Below are 8,563 nucleotides of genomic sequence, written 5' to 3'. Positions count from 1 at the left end.
AAGCTTCATGTAGACAAGCTAAAGGGACAATGCCAATTTACCTTAAAAAAGTCAATCCCAATTCAACTTTCTGTCATTCAAGAGTGAGTTGAAACTCCTTAAAATATCAATGTGGTCTAGAATACAGGTGATGGGAACAGGCAAATGGATCAGCCCAACGAAGTTAAGAATTTTTCTCCTTTTGGCTGGGACCAGCAAGCGAAATCCGTACACACGGAAATTACGACTTAAAATCAATAAAGTTGCCAAGTTTTAAAGCGATTTGTTGAAAACTAACGAGGATATAGCAACGCAAATTCCACGAATTTTACAGACGTTTGATGGTGGGGGCAACTGCTCGTGCCACCACGATACAAACGTCTGCACTTAGCACCTTTAAACTTGGTAAGGTACCTTAATTCAAGGCCCTCTTTCCAGGGCAGTGTTGATGGATATTCGCTCACTGCTCTTTAACAAAAGTTGAAAACAAAAACCATGCAAGGGTCTACTATGCAGGACACCAAGAGAGATATTGAGGGACACTAAGGGATCCATAGAATGTGTCCCAATTAACGGGGTGTTCTTATCAGATATTAGCTGTGGTCACACTACAGACTTTTACCTAGGTAAAACCGATTTATACCTAGGGCAAATTCATCAAAAATCTCCCGGGGTAAATTCATCTCGGGTTTTGTTTTACCTAGGTAAAAATTCTGGGAAGGTCACACTACTGATAACGGCTCCCAAAGTTTTCACGCAAGTTGAATTTTTTGGAGCGTAAATTCGAGAAGGAAAAAGCGCAGGGATCTAGCTGATCAAAGAGACGTTTTTTTTCTTTTATCTCGCTGTCATTTCTTACGCTAATTCAACGTGCAAGGTGAAGAAAGGCGAAGACGTAGACGACTCGTGCCCCCAAAATTTCTTTCACAGCGTGATCTATGTCCAGTTCTGTCATCAAGACCTTCGCCAATGAGCGTCTATTGGCTAGCAACCTCGTTTTTCATTTTTCCCTAGCTATTGCTTTGGGGTAGCTGTCAAAGGAAGCTGTATTGTTCTCGAGACAAATCCAAGACCCAGACGATAAAATTTCCCCGAGGTAAATTACCTAGGGAAAAATCGGTCACACTTAAAAAATCAAGTTTCCCTGCCAACAAGTCGTGTTTACCTAGGTAAGAAGTCTGTAGTGTGACCACAGCTATTCTGAATTTAAGGGTTAAAATCCTCTTAAAGGGGCGGATCTAGGGGTCGAGGCACGTAGCACTGTGGCCTTTAGGCCACCTTCATCTTAAAGTCTTGATGAAGGGACCTTCCACGTACCAAGACTTATTTGAAGATCAATCTGCCTTAGTTTAAGGTCAAAGGTTTTCGCTCTTTTAAATTTTCTCCTTCGTTTTAAACTAATCGTTTACTGCCTATTTTAGCTTATAGTTCCTTTCCATCTTTTTTGTAAAACTACGAATCAGTGTTCTTAAACCTTTCGAGAAAAATTTCACGCGGCTGATAAAAGCATGTAAGACGTGTAACGTCAATGAATCTCGTCGTTTTTCTAAAATGGTCATTATAACCAAGAGAGAATCATTCTCTCATGTTATAACGGAATTAATTATGTGATACAACCTCGAATATAGTTAAAAATGAGCCACGCTAATTTTAAAAGCTTTATGTACAAAATACAGCTAAGAATTAAAGGATTGAATTAAAGCCAACATTTTGGCAACGCGTCTGTGAAAAGATAGTTGTTATGGTCTATTATGCAAACTTTTTTCCCTTAGTAAAATCGATCTGTGAAGCGCCGAGTGATATTTTATTGCTGGTTTTCACTGTCACGCCTTCACAAATAAAACTGGAATCATTCAAAATCAAACCAAGAATCTTAGAAAACGTAGAATATTGATATGAAAACAATTTTGCCTCTGCAAATTTATCATACACGAGAAATGCAAAGAAAGTAAGGTTTTACCCAAATTTATGCAATTAAGTATGAGGGGCACAGTGTTGGCATGAGCCTCTCTACGGTCATGTCTCCACGAATCCGGGCATTTTTAAAACCGCTTATTTTTTTATCCGGATTCGTGTGAACAGGGCCTTAAACCGCCTCTGGAGACCGGTTTCGTCGACTGGATTCCCCCCTTTTCGTGTGAACGGAAGGCCGATTCGTGTCAAAAAATTCTGCGGTCTTAAAAATATTGGGATTCGCGTGTGTGGACGTATCCTAAGGGCCTTGCATAGAGGTGGGGAGCCCCAGGTAGGTGAGGTAACCCCGGGGGGGACCTCCTGGGAACCTATTTATTTATTTAGCTTCGCCTTACTAGAATACAATCTTTATACAGTCTCGGTGGGGGTGTGCCTCCTGGTTCTCAAAATCCTGACAGAATTTCAGACCAAAAAATGTAAATTTTCGCTCCCGTTTTCAGACTAGAACTCTAAAATCCATACCCGTTTTCGGACCTGGCCTTTAGGCAGAAATTATATTATCATTACTTAGATTAGAGGGCAAACCAAAAATTATTCAAATCCATTCCGAATTCGCATGTCTCCTTCTTTCTTACTCATTTGGAATTGAAACGATAAATACTTTCATATACACTGATCCGTAAAATGGGCAAAGTTTATACCCGTTTTCAGGCAAAAACGGCGCAAAAACCCTACCCGATGGGACGGCACATACCTATATGGCTTATATAAGGGAATACCCCCCCCCGGGAGGTAACCCGCTTAGGTGGGGTATTACCTGCCTGTCCATATCATCTCTCATTTTAATTTAATCACGTTTACATGATAGGTGGGGTGACCAGCCACATGTTACATTCCCTATCTGTTGGGTCCCTCACCTCCATGTAAACAGGCCCTATGAGACAACAATATGGCTGAGCCATAACCAGTAATAACCGCGAGTTTTGCTTGCAACTGAGAACAATCCTGATTCTCACAAAAGGACTCTCGCTCTTCCTATTCCCTACAAATATGGCAAGAACGGCAAAAATACAATTTAACCGTATGGTAAATCAAGTGCTTTTTGAGAACATCTGCCTAACTAATCATCCCTTTACATCTGAATTTGTCGAGTCTGTTAAAGACAAGAAGTTGACACCCATGGAGGTAAGCATGTTTAATAAATTTGGAAACATTTTCAATTAAACTCATTGCTTATGATGAGCTTGGGAGCAGGTGCCTTAAAGGTTAGTAGGGAACCAAATGCAATAAGCAGAGAGGAGGTATCCATGGCAACCCTGGAAGCGGGAGCCATCCGGCGCCTTCACACTGAATAGATTCAGGGGAGATACTTACCTAAGAGAATACTTAGCTGAGGAAATACTTACGAAAACACCAGGCAGGAAGGGAGGAGAGGGAGCGAGAATCCGTAATGATTCGCAAGAAGGCAAAAATTGATCCGCTACGATCAGCAAGCAAAGCTACAATGCAGCGCAACTCTAGCAAAAGAGCACACATTAGGAGCCCTGCAATTCCCCGAGGACCGCCCCGTAGGTCGAGTACTGGAGTGGGCAAAGACCTCTGGCCAACTCGCACGAGTTTAACTTTGCCTAAATGATATTTCGCCACATTGAATAATTATTATAAATAGACCACCCTTCTCGATCTGCATAATTCTTCATATTCAACCTCACCCAATAATTGCAATAAGGAAGCGGGTGCGCTAGACTGGCTTCACTGAAGTGTACTTTTATTTGTTAATGATGACCATTAAGAAGACTTCAAGTTTTCAAAGAGAATCCCAGCTTTTTTGTTGTCTGCGAGTAAACCGCAGTCGACATACATTAGGGAGTTTAAGCAACAACGACGGACACCGACGGCTACGAAAACGTCACTTAATATACAAAGGGAATTCGCGCTGCTTCAAACTTGATCGCGCTTATTCCATCTCGTTCAATTCGTAAATTGGCGGCGATTTTTCTGGAGTTGAATTCTCAAAGCTAAATTATAGAAAGTTCAGGAAAAGAAAAAAATAATGTCGTTGTCTTGAGTTCATCAGACTCCACTAAACGTGAAATTAGGCATTTTCACGTCGTTAGTTAAGATTTGCAAAGCCTAACAATGACAAACGACACATTAACCAGCGCAACACAGTTTGCATTAATATGTTCTGTTACTTGGGAACAAGTTAGGAAGCAACCAATAGTATTTTCGCATTACCTTTTTTGAAGCACATGAATAATGACGTACACTGCATTTGTTTGAAAGGCCTTGAACCAACACCTTCTCCAGCCAAAATAATTTTTCTCGAAAACAAGGGAAGGAGGTAAGATTGGTGTCTTTGAAAAAAATTTTCTTTGTAGACTCTGTTTTCGTAACTTGTTTTAATATACCACTTTTTTTCTGGTTAAAAGCTCTGCAGAAAAACGGTTTCCTAATCTGTAGGTACCGAGGCACAGATTACCCACAACAAAAGAAACAATACAACCACCCAAACAATTAAAGCGGCCCCCAGAAGAAATCTTATTAACTATTGTTTAGTTCCTTCGTTAATTTTGTGATGACGGTACCTACAAAAAGCCCACAAAAACGTTTTCGTGAACAATGAATAGAACAAAAAGCAACCAATAGTGCTCAAACTCAGAACCTCAAATAAACGATTATTTTAGATAACAATACGAAGTATTCTACGAGAACAGATGAATTTAATAGTGCGCTTAAAGCTTCGAATTTATCAGTAAGTACGTAATTCAAACTCTTAAGGCCGGATTTCGTGCTTTGAATTCATCACAAAAGGACCTTAGGAAACTACGACGGCGACGGCCACGGGAGGGTAAAAACAAAACAAAACAATAGGTTTAATGAGCAAAACAACAACTCTACAACTGTATCACGCCTTTTTGTAAAATATATTTGCTGTTCCTGTACAACTACAGTGTATGAAGCGAAAAGACCAAATTTTAAGTTTACTTGAGAACAGGAACGGTAAGGCGAATAAATTCTACCATCTTTGTCTGAAGTCGGGCGCGTTCTATGCGTTCCCCTCTCTCCAGCTCCGACCTAAATTCCCTTTTAGCTTCTTTTAAGTAACAGGGTGACTTCGGATAATCGCAAAATAGTTAGAAAGGATGCGAGGTGTATTTTTCAGTGAAGTTTTCATGGACATCGCCGTTGTCGGATCGTAAGGTTCCTCATGTGTATTAAACATTCTTCAAGATTAGTTGTGGAAAGTTGAGAGTCACTGAAGTAATCTGCTATCTATAAAGTCACGGTGATTTCTCGATCACGAATTAATCAGGAAAACATCAACCAACAAGACTAGAATCAACCTGAAACAATATCCAGTCGCGAACTTAAGAGTGAATGCTAAGAACAGTACATAAACAATGATGCGATTAAAAAAAAGAAAAAAACCACAAGCTGAAATTTAATCATGCACTCACAAAAAGGGATACAAGGACATCGGTGAAAAGACATGTATTCCTAAAGCGGAGCTTCCTATAGATTTTTTGAAGAAAATATTTATTGCTTTGTCCTAAGGAAATTTCAAACGTTTGCAATCCCGTGGTTGTGAGTCCTGACCTTTCTGTCTTGTCTAGAACTGGTAGATAAGACACAAGTTTTCGTTTCGTTCAGTTGAGATTTAGTCGCTTCGTTTAAGTACAAGGCTGTCTTGAGAATTGGATTAAAAGATGCCGTTTAAGCTTGAATTTACACTACCAAAAAAATTACTAGTTTATTCAGTTGACTTCAGGAAAACTGTTTATGCTAACTTTCAAGCATAATCAGTGCTAGTCTTTTAATTTCACAGCTGCTGTAAAGGAGTTAGTGACAAGCCAGACTGACGCGCTTCCCACCAACGTTTTTTATTTCTTTACCTTTCTCAAGGTGCTTTTACCTCATGTCAAAATATCATATTCTCCCTTTTTTGCTTTTAAAGCTTTTAACAGGTTTGGAGGATTCTAGGAATTGACTGAGGAAATCGGTTTTATTTCGCCGCTTGTCTTCCACTGGAGGTTATAGAATTTGTTTTCCGTAAAGTGATTTACTGTGGATCCTGTGGAACCACCCGTGTTTTTTCCGATTTTTGTGACGTCAGCGTAGTAAATTAACCGTGAATTTCTCGCGTTTCCTTCGGTAATTTGTTTTAAAAATGGCCTAATTTCTTAACAGTTGCAGTACCTATATACTGTCTTTTTTTTTGTTAAGATCTGTAAGAACTAAATTTCTCTATTAAGAAAAATTACAAATTTCAAAATATCGTCAAAACCGTCTTAATGACCTCATGTTTTTTCCACTTTAAAATGTTAAGCTATATCGTTTATATAAAGTGGCAAAGTTTAAAGACGTTTCACCGAGGGAAATAAGAAACATTCAGAAAAAACGATCAAAAATGACAAACTTACTGCCTGTCTAAGGACGTGATGTTGCCATGGCAACGGCCTTAATCCAGAAAATAAAATTTGATAAAGGAACCTTCTTATATAACGGTGAATCTCGTGAACAAAATCGCGAAGACAAAGTAACTAGCTTTCCCTCTGTAACGTATCCTAGATAGCTAGGGTTATTAGTAAATACTCTCGGGAGCCACCTTAAATTCTATTTTGTTGAATTTTAAGGATGAGTTTCCCTGCTTTCAGTCTATTAATGTATGTTTTACTACGACTGGATTATTTTTTCCGTAGTAATAAAATCGAGTAACTAACTTAGGTTTTCAAATTATTTCATATTATGAAGGATCATTTAATGTTCGGACAAGCTAGACTGAAAACCATGATGATGCAATCACAAGTTGACTTCTCTTTGTCCACCATGTTGTTTGTTCTGATTTTATCGTTGATGACTGCTTCCTGCTCTGCTATGGACAATAAAACACCAGACACCAAGGTAACTGCATTTATACCAAAATTAAACGTTATGGAACCTACACATTTTCTTAGGCTGTTTAAAATCTCAAGGTTACGAACTAGTAAAAGTTACGTGGTATGATTTCATGTACTAAGTCAACGTCAATCGATATTTTAAAAACGGTCAGAAAATCTATAAGTTAAACAAACTTGTAAATTAAGGAAAATCGCTCAGTCTACTCATTTGAATTAAACGCTATATAATTGTCTTGGCGGACAAATTATTGAAAGCAATTAGTGTATTATATAATTATTAACATTTTTCTCTCTTTGGTAGCCTGCGTCATAACCGCTGGTTAAATCCGTCTGTGAAACAGCGCCGAAATCCTTGTTCTGGGCCCCCACCTGTGTACCAGGATTTAAGTATGCGCCGTGATTGGCCTTTTAAAAAAGCTTTTGTCGATTTGCCAATCAGGATGAAAGGAAATTCGAAACCTATTTCCGGTAATTCGTTGAGTCTTTTGGGGACCTGGGACAAGGATATCGGCGCTGCTTCTCAGACGTTACTAACTCAATGGTTACTATTTGGCAGCCTGTTCCATCTTGTCCACCTTATAATAATGGCGGGCAAACCGGGATGTGGACATACATGACATGCGTCCCAGGAGCCCCTGGGGCACCTGGCCGAGATGGAGCCAAAGGAGACCTGGGCAGCCCGGGAAAAACTGGGACCCAAGGACCACGTGGTGCTGATGGAAAGAAAGGAGCAAAGGGAGAGCCTGGGATTCAGGGTTCCGCCGGACAATAAGGAGAGCCAGGGGACAAAGGCGACCGTGGAACGCCACGACTGGCTTCACACATGAACTGGAAGGAGTGCACTTGGAAAAAGGACGACCACAAAGATTCAGGATTGATATATGTAAGCAAGCAATATGCCTGTTTAATAAGAAAAACAATACTGTTGATAAATTTCTCAAAACGAAGAATTCATCAATATAATTGACTTTCATGGTGTCACGGATGACATGATTTTAAATATTTTCTTTCTTTCTTGTTTTTTTTGGTTGTTGTTCAGAACTGTGATTTTGTGAAGAAATACCCGGACACTTCCCTCCATGTCTACTATAATGGTAATATCGGGATTTACAACTGTGCCTTATGCTGTAGTCGCTGGTATTTCAGCTTTAATGGAGCCGAGTGCAGCTCTCCAGGAACTATTGACGGTGCATTCTTCATGCGAACAAGTACAAACCACAATCTTCACCGTCACCGCCACATTGAAGGTCACTGCAATAACATTCAAAAAGGAAAGGTGCGAGTGGGATTCTGGGTTGGAAAGTGCGTTACTGGCCATAAGCTTGCTGACGCCTATACTGGTTGGCATTCAAGGAATCGTATCTTCATTGAGGAAGTACCAAAAGCTCAGCAGTAAGCAGGAGTCATGTGATCATCTGGACTTTAAAACAAAGACGTTAGACTTCTGTTATGATGTAATGAGGTTTCTAAAGCAACTGTTGTTTTCGAGTCTGTGTCAGCTAAAGAATAAAGTCCAGAAAAATCCTCTATTATTTTGGTTCATACTTGCCTCATCCATTTTCCCATTGAGTGTTAACAAAACCGTGCCTTTCGTGGGTTTATAAACTGCCTTTTCTTCAACTCCCCTAATTCGTCCACCTGGTCTTTATTCTATTACGTCACCACCAGAATTTTATCGGGTCAATTGTAGTGAGGTGATATTAAAACTAAGTATCATCTTTTCTCATACCAGTGGGGGGGGATGTCTCCAAGGAAATCTTGAATCTTGT

General features: G+C 39.7%; 1 pseudogene; it reads left to right on the top strand.

Annotated features, from left to right (window-relative positions):
• Positions 1-4,174: 4,174 nt before the first annotated feature.
• On the top strand, positions 4,175-8,313 carry LOC140928134 (uncharacterized; annotated as a pseudogene).
• The last annotated feature ends 250 nt before the right edge of the window (positions 8,314-8,563 follow it).

This window comes from Porites lutea, chromosome 2 (genome assembly GCF_958299795.1).
Source record: "Porites lutea chromosome 2, jaPorLute2.1, whole genome shotgun sequence".
In the NCBI taxonomy this organism is placed as follows: Eukaryota; Metazoa; Cnidaria; class Anthozoa; order Scleractinia; family Poritidae; genus Porites; species Porites lutea.
This window is presented reverse-complemented; position numbering and strand designations above follow the sequence as displayed.